At 41.2% G+C, this 12,946-nt stretch overlaps 1 non-coding gene across 1 annotated transcript; it reads right to left on the reverse strand.

The window, feature by feature from the left end:
- Positions 1-7,384: 7,384 nt before the first annotated feature.
- LOC114404597 lies at positions 7,385-7,491 on the reverse strand. Its single transcript, XR_003665048.1, has one exon. It is a non-coding gene; the product is annotated as a small nucleolar RNA R71 (small nucleolar RNA).
- Positions 7,492-12,946: the final 5,455 nt, after the last annotated feature.

The following is a 12,946-nucleotide window of genomic DNA, read 5'->3' on the forward strand; positions in this document are numbered from 1 at the left end:
GGAAGTGAAAAAGGAAAAGATCGGAGGAAAACAGAGTAATTCCCGATCAATGAAAGAAAGAGAACAGAAATTCTTCAAGCCAGATAAATTTTCGGCAAGGTAGGTGACTGCCGGCAAAGGAAAACCCATTTTTGGTGGTTCTTCCTTTCAGATTGCCACTCAAAATCATTCTCGACTGGCGATATCCCGCCCCACATAAAAAAAGAGGAAAAGACCGGAACACCCAGTTTCCTCTCAAAAAACACTACCCTCGAGAAAATCCTATTGAGTTATGGTTTGGGATCTTTGATTCGATAGGAAATCGTGTGCAAAATAAAGTCGTGGTGCAGTTATGGTTTGGGATTAGGGTAAAACACTTGCCTGTGTGAGTTTTTATACACTATGAGTGATTTATTCCCAGTTTTAGCTTAACCCGATGTTTCCCCTGAATGTTCATTCAAAAGCTAAAAGTTGACATCCTGCCTTTCATTTTCGGGTACAAGGAAGATTACCCTTGGCATAAGTATATTTTTTTTTCTAAGATATCGTGCTCTCACGAATGATTTATTTTTCTTTGCAAAAAGCATGTTTGCCTTTTTAGGTGGAAAAACCCCGGTGCCCCATTCGGTCCTGCCTACCCTTTTTCGGAGCCCCATGAATTGCGTTTTCGTTCATGCATCCTCCACCCACGAGTTTGGAGCCATGCGTAGTGATTGCTTATTGCAATTCTCCATTCTCTACCCCTTTTTCGAAGCCCCATGAATTGCATTTTTGTTCATGCATCCTCCACCCACGGGTTTGGAGCCATGCGTAGTGATTACTTGGTGCAATTCTCCATTCTCTACCCCTTTTTCGGAGCCCCATGAATTGCATTTTCGTTCATGCATCCTCCACCAAAGAGTTTGGAGCCATGCGTAATGATTGCTTAGTGCAATTCTCCATTCTCTACCCTTTTTCGGAGCCCCATGAATTGCGTTTTCGTTCATGCATCCTCCACCAAAGAGTTTGGAGCCATGCGTAGTGATTGCTTAGTGCAATTCTCCATTCTCTACCCTTTTTCGGAGCCCCGTGAATTGCGTTTTCGTTCATGCATCCTCCACCCACGAGTTTGGAGCCATGCGTAGTGATTGCTTAGTGTAATTCTCCATTCTCTACCCTTTTTCGGAGCCCCATGAATTGCGTTTTCGTTCATGCATCCTCCACCAAAGAGTTTGGAGCCATGCATAGTGATTGCTTAGTGCAATTCTCCATTCTCTACCCCTTTTCCGGAGCCCCATGAATTGCGTTTTCGTTAATGCATCCTCTACCCACGAGTTTGGAGCCATGCGTAGTGATTGCTTAGTGCAATTCTCCATTCTCTACCCTTTTTCGGAATCCCATGAATTGCGTTTTCGTTCATACATCCTCCACCCACGAGTTTGGAGCCATGTGTAGTGATTGCTTAGTGCAATTCTTCATTCTCTACCCTTTTTCGGAGTCCCATGAATTGCGTTCTTGTTCATGCATCCTCCACCCACGAGTTTGGAGCCATGCGTAGGGATTGCTTAGTGCAATTCTCCATTCTCTACCCTTTTTCGGAGTCCCATGAATTGCGCTTTCGTTCATGCATCCTCCACCCACGAGTTTGGAGCCATGCGTAGTGATTGCTTAGTGCAATTCTCCATTCTCTACCCTTTTTCGGAGCCCCATGAATTGCGTTTTCGTTCATGCATCCTCCACCCACGAGTTTGGAGCCATCCGTAGTGATTGCTTAGTGCAATTCTCTATTCTCTACCCTTTTTCGGAGCCCCATGAATTGCGTTTTCATTCATGCATCCTCCACCCACGAGTTTGGAGCCATGCTTCATGATTGACTAGTGAGGACCCTCTAGTGCAATCCTCTATCCTCGCCTTTTATTGGGAGCCCCATGAATTGTGTTTTCGTTCATGCATCCTCCACCAAAGAGTTTGGAGCCATGCTTCATGATTGACTAGTGAGGACCCTCTAGTGCAATCCTCCATCCTCGCGTTTTTTCGGAGCCCCATGAATTGCATTTTCGTTCATGCATCCTCCACCAAAGAGTTTGGAGCCATTCTTCATGATTGCGTAATGTGGACCCTCTAGTGCAATCCTCCATTCTCCAATGTGTTCTTCATTGTCAAGTGCGGACCCTCTTGACTGGAAAATGTGATCTTTGTTATTCTCCCGATTGATTCCATTGCCAAACGTGTATATTATATTATTGTTGTTTTTGTTGTTGTTTGTATTTTGTTTTGTGTTGTGCAGAAAAAAGAAGGAGTAGAGACAAGAGTCGTCATGGGCTAATCACGGAAAGGGCAAGAAGGAAGAAATCAGTGTCTTATCTTTGCTTTCCTCTTATCTCCGATAAAAGGTAAGTAAAGAGGGGCAACCGTCATACCCTAATTTTGTCTGGGGATTATTACTTGATGATATGCAACCTTTGATTGGCGGCTTCAAAATACTTGGCACCCTTTGTTGCGCGATATGTAAGTCTCGAGACACGCCGAAAATCAAAGGGAAGCAGGGTTACACGATTCGTGAAATTCCGTAATGTGGCGGAAACCAAAAGGAGGTGTTGTTGAGCAATCCGTGAGTTTTCGTAACTTCTTCGAAAGCTAAAAAAGAGTAAATACATGATCTGTAAGGATTCGTAACCTTACAGAAAGAAAATAAGTATCGTTACGAAATTCGTAAAGTTTCGTAACGTTACGGAAAAAGAATTACCAAAAAAAATAAAAAGGGGTGCATTTAGTAAAAAGGGGGGTACAAATAGCAATCAGGCCCACTTGGGCCTTCCAGATTCTTCCTCCAGAAGGCGGTTGCTTCTGGAGGAAGCAACCTTGCTTGCCTGGGCGAGCTGGGTGCCAAGCTCCTCCCCTATTTTGCTATAAATAGGGGGAGGAATGAAGAGGGAAAGGGTTCAGTCTTCTTGGCACTTCGTATTCTCTTAAATTTGCTGAGGAAAATTGTTTCCGTGAAGAAAATCCAAGCCGAGGCGCTTCCATAACGTTTTCGTGAGTAATTATGCGAAGGTTTTCAACCGTTCTTCGACATCCATGGTTCGTTCTTCGTTTTCTTCGGTCTTCAACTAGTAAGTACCCCAAACCGAGTTTTTCAATTCATTCTATGTACCCGTGGTGGTCCCCATTTTGTTTCATGTATTTTTATTCTCGTTTTCATTTACTTTTTGTACCCCTTTTTGTCGTGCTTCAGTCATTTATTTAAGTCGTTTCTCGCCTAATCAAAAAATAAAATAAATTTTCACCGATCATTTGATTTGTAATATCCGTTAATTTCTGTTAAAATGGATTTCGACCGTTCGGTCGTGCCGTAACCACATTGGAAATCAAAAAAGAGGTAAAATAATAATATAATAATCAAAAAAGACCTTTTAGTAAAATGAAGCGAAAAAAATCGATCGAACGTTTTCTTTTTGGGATTTTTCATTCTTAATCGAATTGACTAATAACTAAAGTGAAACTAAGGCTAAAATCAGCTCGCCTAGTCAAGCTCGTCCACAAAAAGTCACTAAAAAGGGTTTGAAAGTTTATCATTTCAGTTTTCCTTATCAAGTAAATGGATCATTTTTAAGGTCCAACGCCTTAAAATAATCACCTTTCAAGTAAAAAGAATCGCTTGATTCACTCTTAAGAAAGAACTACGTAGGTCTGATTTCCTCTTCGATGGAGGGTACGTAGGAGCAAGAGCCCCGCTTTTGTCGACCTCAAGAAATAAAAAGAAATAAAAGGTAAGATAATGCAATTTCACAATTCTAAAAAATAGGTTGTTGTCCTTCGAGACAAACGTGAGAGGTGCTAATACCTTCCTCAAACGTTAATACAACTCCCGAATTTAGAATTTTTGTTTTGACCGGTTTCCTTCGGTTTTTCTGAAGTTTTCCACAAATAAACGTTGGTGGCGACTCCGCGCATCTTTCCTCCCTTGGAAAGCGCACCCGTGAGCCTCGCCTTGCTCGCCCGCAAAAGGGCATGTTGCGACTCTGTTAATCCTGAGCTGTGAAGTCATGTGGCAGGCGGAGATACCCATGTGGTTATCCGTACACACTCATTTGCTATCTGTCAGACTCGGAGTCCTATAGGATGTAGATACTAACGTCGTCATCTGCACCCTTTGTCAACCAGAGGCATGTGAGCACGTTGACATGCAGCTCCTAAATTCTTGAAGGAGCTGTGCACTAATAAGTGGAAGCTTAAAGGAAGTGAACGAATTAGCATGGGGAGAAATGTCTCCGCATTGATTGGTAAATCTGTTCCCCAAATTCCTGAAAAATGTAAAGATCCAGGTACATTTAGCATACCTTGTATTATAGGGAATAGTAAGTTTGACAATGTCATGCTAGATTTAGGAGCTTCTGTTAGTGTTATGCCTCTTTCTATTTTTAATTCTCTATCTCTAGGTCCATTGCAGTCAACTGATGTGGTAATTCATTTAGCTAATAGAAGTGTTGCCTATCCTGTTGGTTTCATAGAAGATGTCTTAGTTAGAGTTGGTGAACTAATTTTCCCTGTTGATTTTTATATTTTGAATATGGAGGATGGGTTTTCTCAAGGATCAGTTCCCATCATTCTAGGCAGACCCTTTATGAAAACTGCTAGAACTAAGATAGATGTATATGCAGGCACACTATCCATGGAGTTTGGTGATATAACTGTTCATTTTAATATTCTGGATGCTATGAAATACCCATCTGAAGATCTTTTTGTATTTCGTGCTGAAATAATTGACCATGTTGTTGATGAATACATGACTGATCTTTACTCTAATATGCATGCCTCTCTGATGTGCCATCATTTTCTTCTATTTTCTAAACCCTTTTTTGCACCATTTTAATTACTGATTGGTCTTAATTGTCAACTAATCAGGTAGTTTTATTATTTGGGCTCATTTAGCTAATTTGATGTTTTTAATCTAATTTCAGGAATTAATGAAACATTGGGCTTAATCCGGATTTTGGTTATGGACTTGAAGAGGGCAAATAAAGCAGCGCTTACCTTAGTTAATTTCTAATTAGGAAATTTCGCAATTTTATTTTATGTTGTTCAGTGTTTATTTCGTTTTGGGCCAGAGTATTGTAATAGGGCCCAGTGACTTTGAGTGACTCTTTTTAAATAGAAGCCTTGGGATTCGTGCAAGGCTATTCTGTTATGCTATTCATTATTCAGAGCTTTTGTTTTAGGGTTTTACGTTTTCTGCTTTGATGCTACTGTTCACGTAATGCAATTTTACGTTTTCTGCTTCTAATTACAATTTCGTTCTTGCTTCTTCTTCTACTCTCATTTACGTTTCTGTTTCATTTACATTTCTGTTTATTTACGTTTCTATTCATTTACGTTTCTGTTCATGTTTCATTTGCATTTTCTGTTTGAATCTATGGAAGGCTAGTTTTTCTGGTGTTGTTTCCTTTTGAGGACGAAGCCCAACTCTCTTTGAGGTTTCGTTTGTAATGTGGTTTCCTGGCATTTTTCCCTTCACCAGTTATCCAAAATTCGTGAACATTAATCAGTGCACGCTTCGTGTTCGATTAATTTCCTCTGAGCCTAACTTGCATTCATGCTTAATGGACGAAGGGGTAACTGGTGTATGTGGTGCCTAATCACGTATTGATAACCCTAAGTTGATTTTCGCTTAGTAAATTGAAATAGGGTTGGATTAAGTGGTTGACTGTTAGGGACGAATTCTCCATAACCCAGGATAAGAGAATGACTTCTGAATCAGAGGAAACAACCTGTTTTTAATATTAGTAGTTTCAAATTCCAGTTTACTTGTTCTGCTCTTTAATCACGAAACAAACAACCCCCCCCAATCGTTACTGTTACTGCGCAAGTATATTATGAACATTTGGTTTGTCATTGCTCGTTGGGAAACGACCTAGGATCACTTCCTAGTTACTGCATTTTCATGTTTATTTGATTCGGGTACGACCTCGATCAAATTTGGCGCCGTTGCCGGGGAGCAGTGTCCAAAGGTTCATAATAGCTAGCTAGTGTTGTGTGTTTAATCCTTTCATGTTTTATGTTTAATTGTTAGTATTGTGTTAGTATGTGTGTTAGTGTTGTTTAGTGTCCTGGTATTTTGTTTAATGTGTGTTCTGTTTCAGTTTTCCCATTAAGTGTTTCCCCTGTTTCAGTCTTGGGTGTTTTGCTGTGAATAGTGTTTTGCGACGGACTTAGCGACCACTTTTGCTTGCGACAAAACAGAGTAGTAGTAGAAATCAAGTAGAGACGGATTTTAGCGACCACCCATGCTGAATTATTTGAGATTTTTTGTTTTAGTAGCTAGGGTTGTTATTTTTGGCTGAATTTTTTTGTGGTAACTTCTTTTAACCTATATTTTGTGGGGAAAATAGCTAGAGCCTTTAGTTTGGTCAGATTTGAAAGTTCCAAAAAAGTAGCAAATTTTGTGTTTGTCGAAACTTCAAACGGCCATAACTTTTGCTCCGGTTATCAGAATCGCAATTATAATATATGTATTTGGGGTAGAAAACAAATTTCCTACGCCATGGCAGCCGGCTGAGGTCTCCATCGTCCAAAAATAGTGATTCTGTCAAAAAAAATTTATTTTTCAAGTTTTATTCACTTATTTTTCTTAACCTACCATTTTTAGCTTCCATAGTTAGACTTTGAATTTTTGCCTGAAATTTTTTGTGCTTTCTTCTCATCTTTTATAAGGTTTCTCGCAAAATTTCAAGTCATTTGAATATCATTTGAGGGTAGCTGTAGTTCAAACCTGCACCTTTATTTACATGACAAGGCAACTAGTTATGCATGCTGAATGTAGTGTATGACTAGAGGCAATCCATCTGACTTACAACCCTTTGACCCTGAGATAGATAGGAAATTTCATAGATTAGTTAGGCATCATTTTATGCCTTTTGATCATCCTGAGCATTCCGTTACTGGTGAATCTGTGCATTCTGTTATTGGTGATTTTGAGCATCCTGATTTGGAGCATTATAATTTTGAGCATTCTGATTCTGAGCATTCTGATTTTGCACATTCTGAGAACATGCCACAACCTCCACCCCGTGAGAGGACTCTAAGGGAAATGGTTGCACCTGATTTCACCTACGAAAGCTTGTGCATCCAATACCCTGATGAGGATGTCCCATATCTTCTTAAAAATGGACTGATTCATTTGCTTCCAAAATTTCATGGCCTTGCAGGTGAAGACCCGCACAAACATTTGAAGGAATTTCATATTGTCTGCTCCACCATGAAACCCCCACATGTCCAAGAGGATCACATATTTCTGAAGGCTTTTCCTCATTCACTAGAGGGAGTGGCAAAGGACTGGCTGTATTACCTTGCTCCAAGGTCCATCACGAGCTGGGATGACCTTAAGAGAGTATTCTTAGAAAAAAATTTCTCTGCTTCCAGAACCACAGCCATCAGGAAAGATATCTCAGGTATTAGACAACTCAGTGGAGAGAGCCTGTATGAGTATTGGGAGCGATTTAAAAAACTATGTGCCAGTTGCCCTCACCATCAGATTTTGGAGCAGCTTCTTCTCCAATATTTTTATGAAGGACTCAGTAATATGGAGAGAAGTATGATAGATGCTGCCAGTGGTGGAGCCCTTGGAGACATGACTCCTGTTGAAGCCAGGAATTTAATTGAGAAGATGGCTTTCAACTCCCAACAGTTTAGCGCCAGAAATGATGCTATAGTCATTAGAGGAGTGCATAAGGTAGCTACAAACTCAGCTGCATCATCTGAGACTAAGAAGCTTGAAGGAAAACTGGATGAATTGGTTAACTTGGTAACCCAGCTGGCCACCATACAGACCTTTGCCCTTCCATGCAGCAACCTAGAGTAATTGAGCAGCCTGAAGCTTATGCTGCAAATATTTACAATAGACCTCCTCAACCTCAGCAGCAAAATCAACCACAGCAGAACAATTATGACCTCTCCAACAACAGATACAACCCTGGATGGAGGAATCACCCTAATCTCAGATGGTCCAGCCCTCAGCAACAACAACAGTAGCCTGCTCCTTCCTTCCAAAATGCTGTTGGCCCAAGCAGACCATACATTCCTCCACCAATCCAACAACAGCAACAACCCCAGAAACAGCCAACAGTTGAGGCCCCTCCACAACCTTCCCTCGAAGAACTCGTGAGACAAATGACTATGCAAAACATGCAGTTTCAACAAGAGACTCGCGGGATGCGTGTTCCACGAAAGGAATACGCGCGGAGTCGCCACCAACGTTTATTTGAGGAAAACGTCGGAAAAACCGGAAAAGACGCGATCTACGAACTTTTAAGTGAAAGGTTTGGGAGTTGTATTTACGCACGGGGAAGGTATTAGCACCCCACACGTCCGTCCCAAGGGACGGCAGCCTTTAATCGAATGTGCAAACATGACTTTGATTTTTATGTTCCCTTTTATGTCCTTATATCCTTTATACCCTTTTTATATTTTTTCCTTTTTTGTGGTCGACAAGGGTGTTTCCCTTTGCTCCTACGTATTCCTCAATTTGCGATGAGGAAATCAGACCTACGTAGTTCTTTCTTTATCAAGTGGTTCCTTTTTTACTTAAAAGGTGATCATTTTAAGGCGTTGGACCTTGAAAATGATCCATTTTACTTAGTGAGAAATTGAAATGACAAACTTCAAAAACCTGTTTTTGTGGACGAGCTTGACTAGGCGAGTTGATTTTAGCCTTAGTTTCACCGTAGTTATTAGTCAATTCAATTAAGAATGAGAAATCCCAAAGAGAAAATGTCCGATTGATTTTCCGCTTTATTTTACTAAAAGGTATATTTTTTGTTATTATATTATTATTTTATCTCTTTTTGATTTCCAACGTGGTTACAGCACGACCGAACGGTCGGAATTCATTTTAAACGAAGTTAACGGATAATACAATTCAAATGTTCGGTGGAAATTTATTTTATTTTTAGGTTAAGCGAGAAATGACTTAAATAAAATGGCTTAAGCACGTCAACAGGGGGTATAAAAAGTAAATGAAACGAGAATAAAAATACATGAAACACAATGTGGACCACCACGGGTACATAGAATGAATCGAAAAGCTTGGTTCGAGGTACTTACCCGTTGAAGATCGAAGAACGATGAAGAACGTTGAAGAATGGTCAAAACCTTTGCGAAATTCCTCACGGAAAATGTTACGGAAACATTTCGGAAGCGCCTCGGCTTAGATTTTCTTCACGGAAACAATTTTTCCAAGCAAATTCGAAAGAGAGAGAAGTGCCTAAGGGGCTGAACCCTTTTCTTCTTCACTTCCTCCCCTATTTATAGCAAAATAGGGGAGATGGTTGCCGCCCAGCTCGCCCAGGCGAGCCAGGTTGCTTCCTCCAGAAGGCTGTTGCTTCTGGAGGAATCTTCTGGAGGGCCCAAGTGGGCCTGGTTGCTATTTGCACCCCCATTTTTACTAAGTACACCCCCTGCCTTTTTTTGGTGATTCTTTTTTCGTAAAGTTACGGAAACTTACGAATTTTGTAACGATACTTGTTTTCTTTCCGTAATGTTACGGAACCTTGCGGATTACATAATCATCCCCTTTTTGACCTACGGAATGTTACGGAACCTCACTAATTATGCAACGATGCTTCCATTTGATTTCCGGGGTGTCACGGAAACTTACGGATTGTGCATCAATATTTTTTTGTTTTCCGGCATGTCCTGGAATTTCACAAATTGCCTAATGATGGGTGCCAAGCACCTTACAAGGACCAAACAAAGGTCGCATGTCATCATGCAAAGGTCCCCGGACGAAATTAGGGTATGACAGTTGCCCCTCTTTACTTGTCTTTTATTGGAGATAAAAGGAAAGTAAAGATAAGACACTAATTTCGTTCCTCTCGATTGACGAGAGTCGCGGGTGACCATAAAATTTCCGCATGCAAATGACTTGTTGTTCCCGGGGGAACAAAAGGTGCTGAAGACGATGTCAGTCTCTACATGCTATCAAGCGTTCTGTCTTACAGATAGCAAAAGAATGTTTATACGGATAACCACTCGGGTATTTCCGCCCGTCAGCGTGACTAAAAAGTCAGTATGACAGATCTTGTGAGTGCACAAGATGATGTAAATCTCCGCGTGTCATCGGGCCTGCCGCCTCTGGATGACAAAGGGTGCAGAATGACCAAATTTTGTCTCTGCGCGCCATCGGACACGACTGTGTCTGAATGGCAAAGGGGTGCGGAATGACCAAATTTTGTCTCCGCATGTCATCGGGCCCGCCGCCTCTGGATGACAAAGGGTGCAGAATGACCAAATTTTGTCTCTGCGCGCCATCGGACACGACTGTGTCTGAATGGCAAAGGGGTGCGGAATGACCAAATTTTGTCTCCGCATGTCATCGGGCCCGTCACCTCTGGATGACAAAGGGTGCAGAATGACCAAATTTTGTCTCTGCGCGCCATCGGACACGACTGTGTCTGAATGACAAAGGGGTGCGGAATGACCAAATTTTGTTTCCGCATGTCATTGGGCCCGCCGCCTCTGGATGACAAAGGGTGCTGAATGACCAAATTTTGTCTTTGCGAGCCATCGGACACGACTGTGTCTGAATGGCAAAGGGGTGCGGAATGACCAAATTTTGTCTCCGCATGTCATCGGGCCCGCCGCCTCTGGATGACAAAGGGTGCAGAATGACCAAATTTTGTCTCTGCGCGCCATCGGACACGACTGTGTCTGAATGGCAAAGGGGTGCGGAATGACCAAATTTTTTCTCCGCATGTCATCGGGCCCGCCGCCTCTGGATGACAAACGGTGCAGAATGACCAAATTTTGTCTCTGCGCGCCATCGGACACGACTATGTCTGAATGGCAAAGGGGTGCGGAATGACCAAATTTTGTCTCCGCATGTCATTGGGCCCGCCGCCTCTGGATGACAAAAGGGTGCAGAATGACCAAATTTTGTCTCTGCGCGCCATCGGACACGACTGTGTCTGAATGGCAAAGGGGTGCGGAATGACCAAATTTTGTCTCCGCATGTCATCGGGCCCGCCGCCTCTGGATGACAAAAGGGTGCATGTCACATGACCTCAGGGTCAGTATGACAGATATTATGGGGTGGCCGACAAAAGCAAGGCTCTTGCTCCTACGTATCCTCCAATGAGGAACTCAGACCTACGTAGTTCTAGATAACTTGTGAGACTTGAAAAAGTCTCCACCAGAAGATGCCGACATCTCCGGAAAGGGCGCAGATGACCACATTGGCCTCTGCTCATCAATCACACTTGGGGTCACTGAATGACAAGGTGCGGATAACCGTAAGGTGTCTCCGCGGGCTACCAGCTCTTGGGTCATGACAACAAAAGGTGGTGTGGTCGACAAAAGCGAGGCTCTTGCTCCTACGTATCCTCCAATGAGGAACTCAGACCTACGTAGTTCTAGATAACTTGTGAGACTTGAAAAAGTCTCGGTGTATTCTCCACTAAAATGCAAACTTGCTTTAGCAAAGAGACAAATATTCCAACCGATTTAGAGCAGCATATGCTTCTTGAGTGAAAAACAATGCGTCTACCGGGGAAGGAGAGTATGCTGATGAAATTTTCTCATAACCATAAATGAGATTTTGGATGTTTAGCATTTCATTTCTAAATGACCATTTAGAGGAAACACTGGGTTCGACCAAAATAGAAGAAATCTACTCAAAGTGTATCAATCTCGCACAGGTAAGTGTTTTATCCTAATTCCGAACCATAGATATGTCATGACTTGACTTTGCAAATTATTTCCTATCAAATCAAAAATTACATGTGTGATCATGGATCAATAGGACTTCCCTTGAGAATGGGTTCTTTTGGTGGTTTTCTCGGATTTTGACCTCTTCTTTTTTTTTGGCCCTTTTTCGGCTTTTTTCCTTTTCTGTTTTGGTTTAGTGCGGGGCGAAAAAGTCGCTAGCACACAAGATTTTGGTTGGCAATTAAAGGGAGAAGACCACTTTAGGTCGTGATTTCCCTTCCTTCTTTTTGTTCATTTGGTGACAATTCTGTATTGTTCAGATATTGTCCGGTCCAAAGACCTTTCTGCACATTTCTTCTTTTTTCTTTCGATCCTTGATCAGGAGCTTTCTTTCCTTCTTCTTTTTCTTCTTCTTTTTTTTACTTTATCCCATTCTTTGATTGGGAATTTTCTTTCTTTTCTTTTTGCTTTCTCCCACTCTTTGATTGGGAATTTCCTTTATTTTCTTCTTTTTGCTTTCTCCCACTCTTTGATTTGGAATTTCCTTTCTTTTCTTCTTTTTTTTTTTGCTTTCTCTTTGATTGGAAATTTTCCTTCTTTTCTTTTTTGCTTCCGAGGGTAAGGATTGACATTCTCACCCTGGATCAAGGTTTATGGTGAGCCAGGATTTTGGCTCAAGGTTTGTAGAATGGCTAAACATGATACATGTCAGGGTTTGGTTTGGTTTAAGGATAAAAGGGATGCCCCACATTATTTCCATGACACAAATGCAAAAATGATGATTTGGAAATTTTATGCAAAACTGGTCATGCATGCACCTATGTGGACACTCAAGTGTCAAATTTTTATGGTCATGTGATGCTAGGGCTCAGGATTCATTTCCTCTATTTTAAATCAACCCAATGTTTCCAAAATATGTTCTTTTATCCATTTGTGCATTCATCCGAGTCCATTTCGGGCGTCCGGGAAAATTTTCACAGCGTTCACCCTTCAGGTGTATACACACTTTTTTTTTCAAAAATTGGTTATGAATTTTTTCAAAGAAAAGTTGGAAGTCATCTCTTTTCAAAAGCATGTTGGTTTTTCAGCTAGACAACTTATTTTTCTTTTTCCCATCTTTTTCCTTTTTATCATTTGTTTATTTCTTTTTCTTGTTTGTTTTTGTTTTTTTTTCTTTTTTTTTTCATGAGGTATTTTGCTACCTAAACATGTGTATATTTTTGTGAGGTATTTTTGCTATATACATGCATATCCAAGGTATCTTGCTACCTAAACATACATATATATA

This window comes from Glycine soja, unplaced genomic scaffold, assembly GCF_004193775.1.
Source record: "Glycine soja cultivar W05 unplaced genomic scaffold, ASM419377v2 tig00104707_1_pilon, whole genome shotgun sequence".
Classification (NCBI taxonomy): domain Eukaryota; kingdom Viridiplantae; phylum Streptophyta; class Magnoliopsida; order Fabales; family Fabaceae; genus Glycine; species Glycine soja.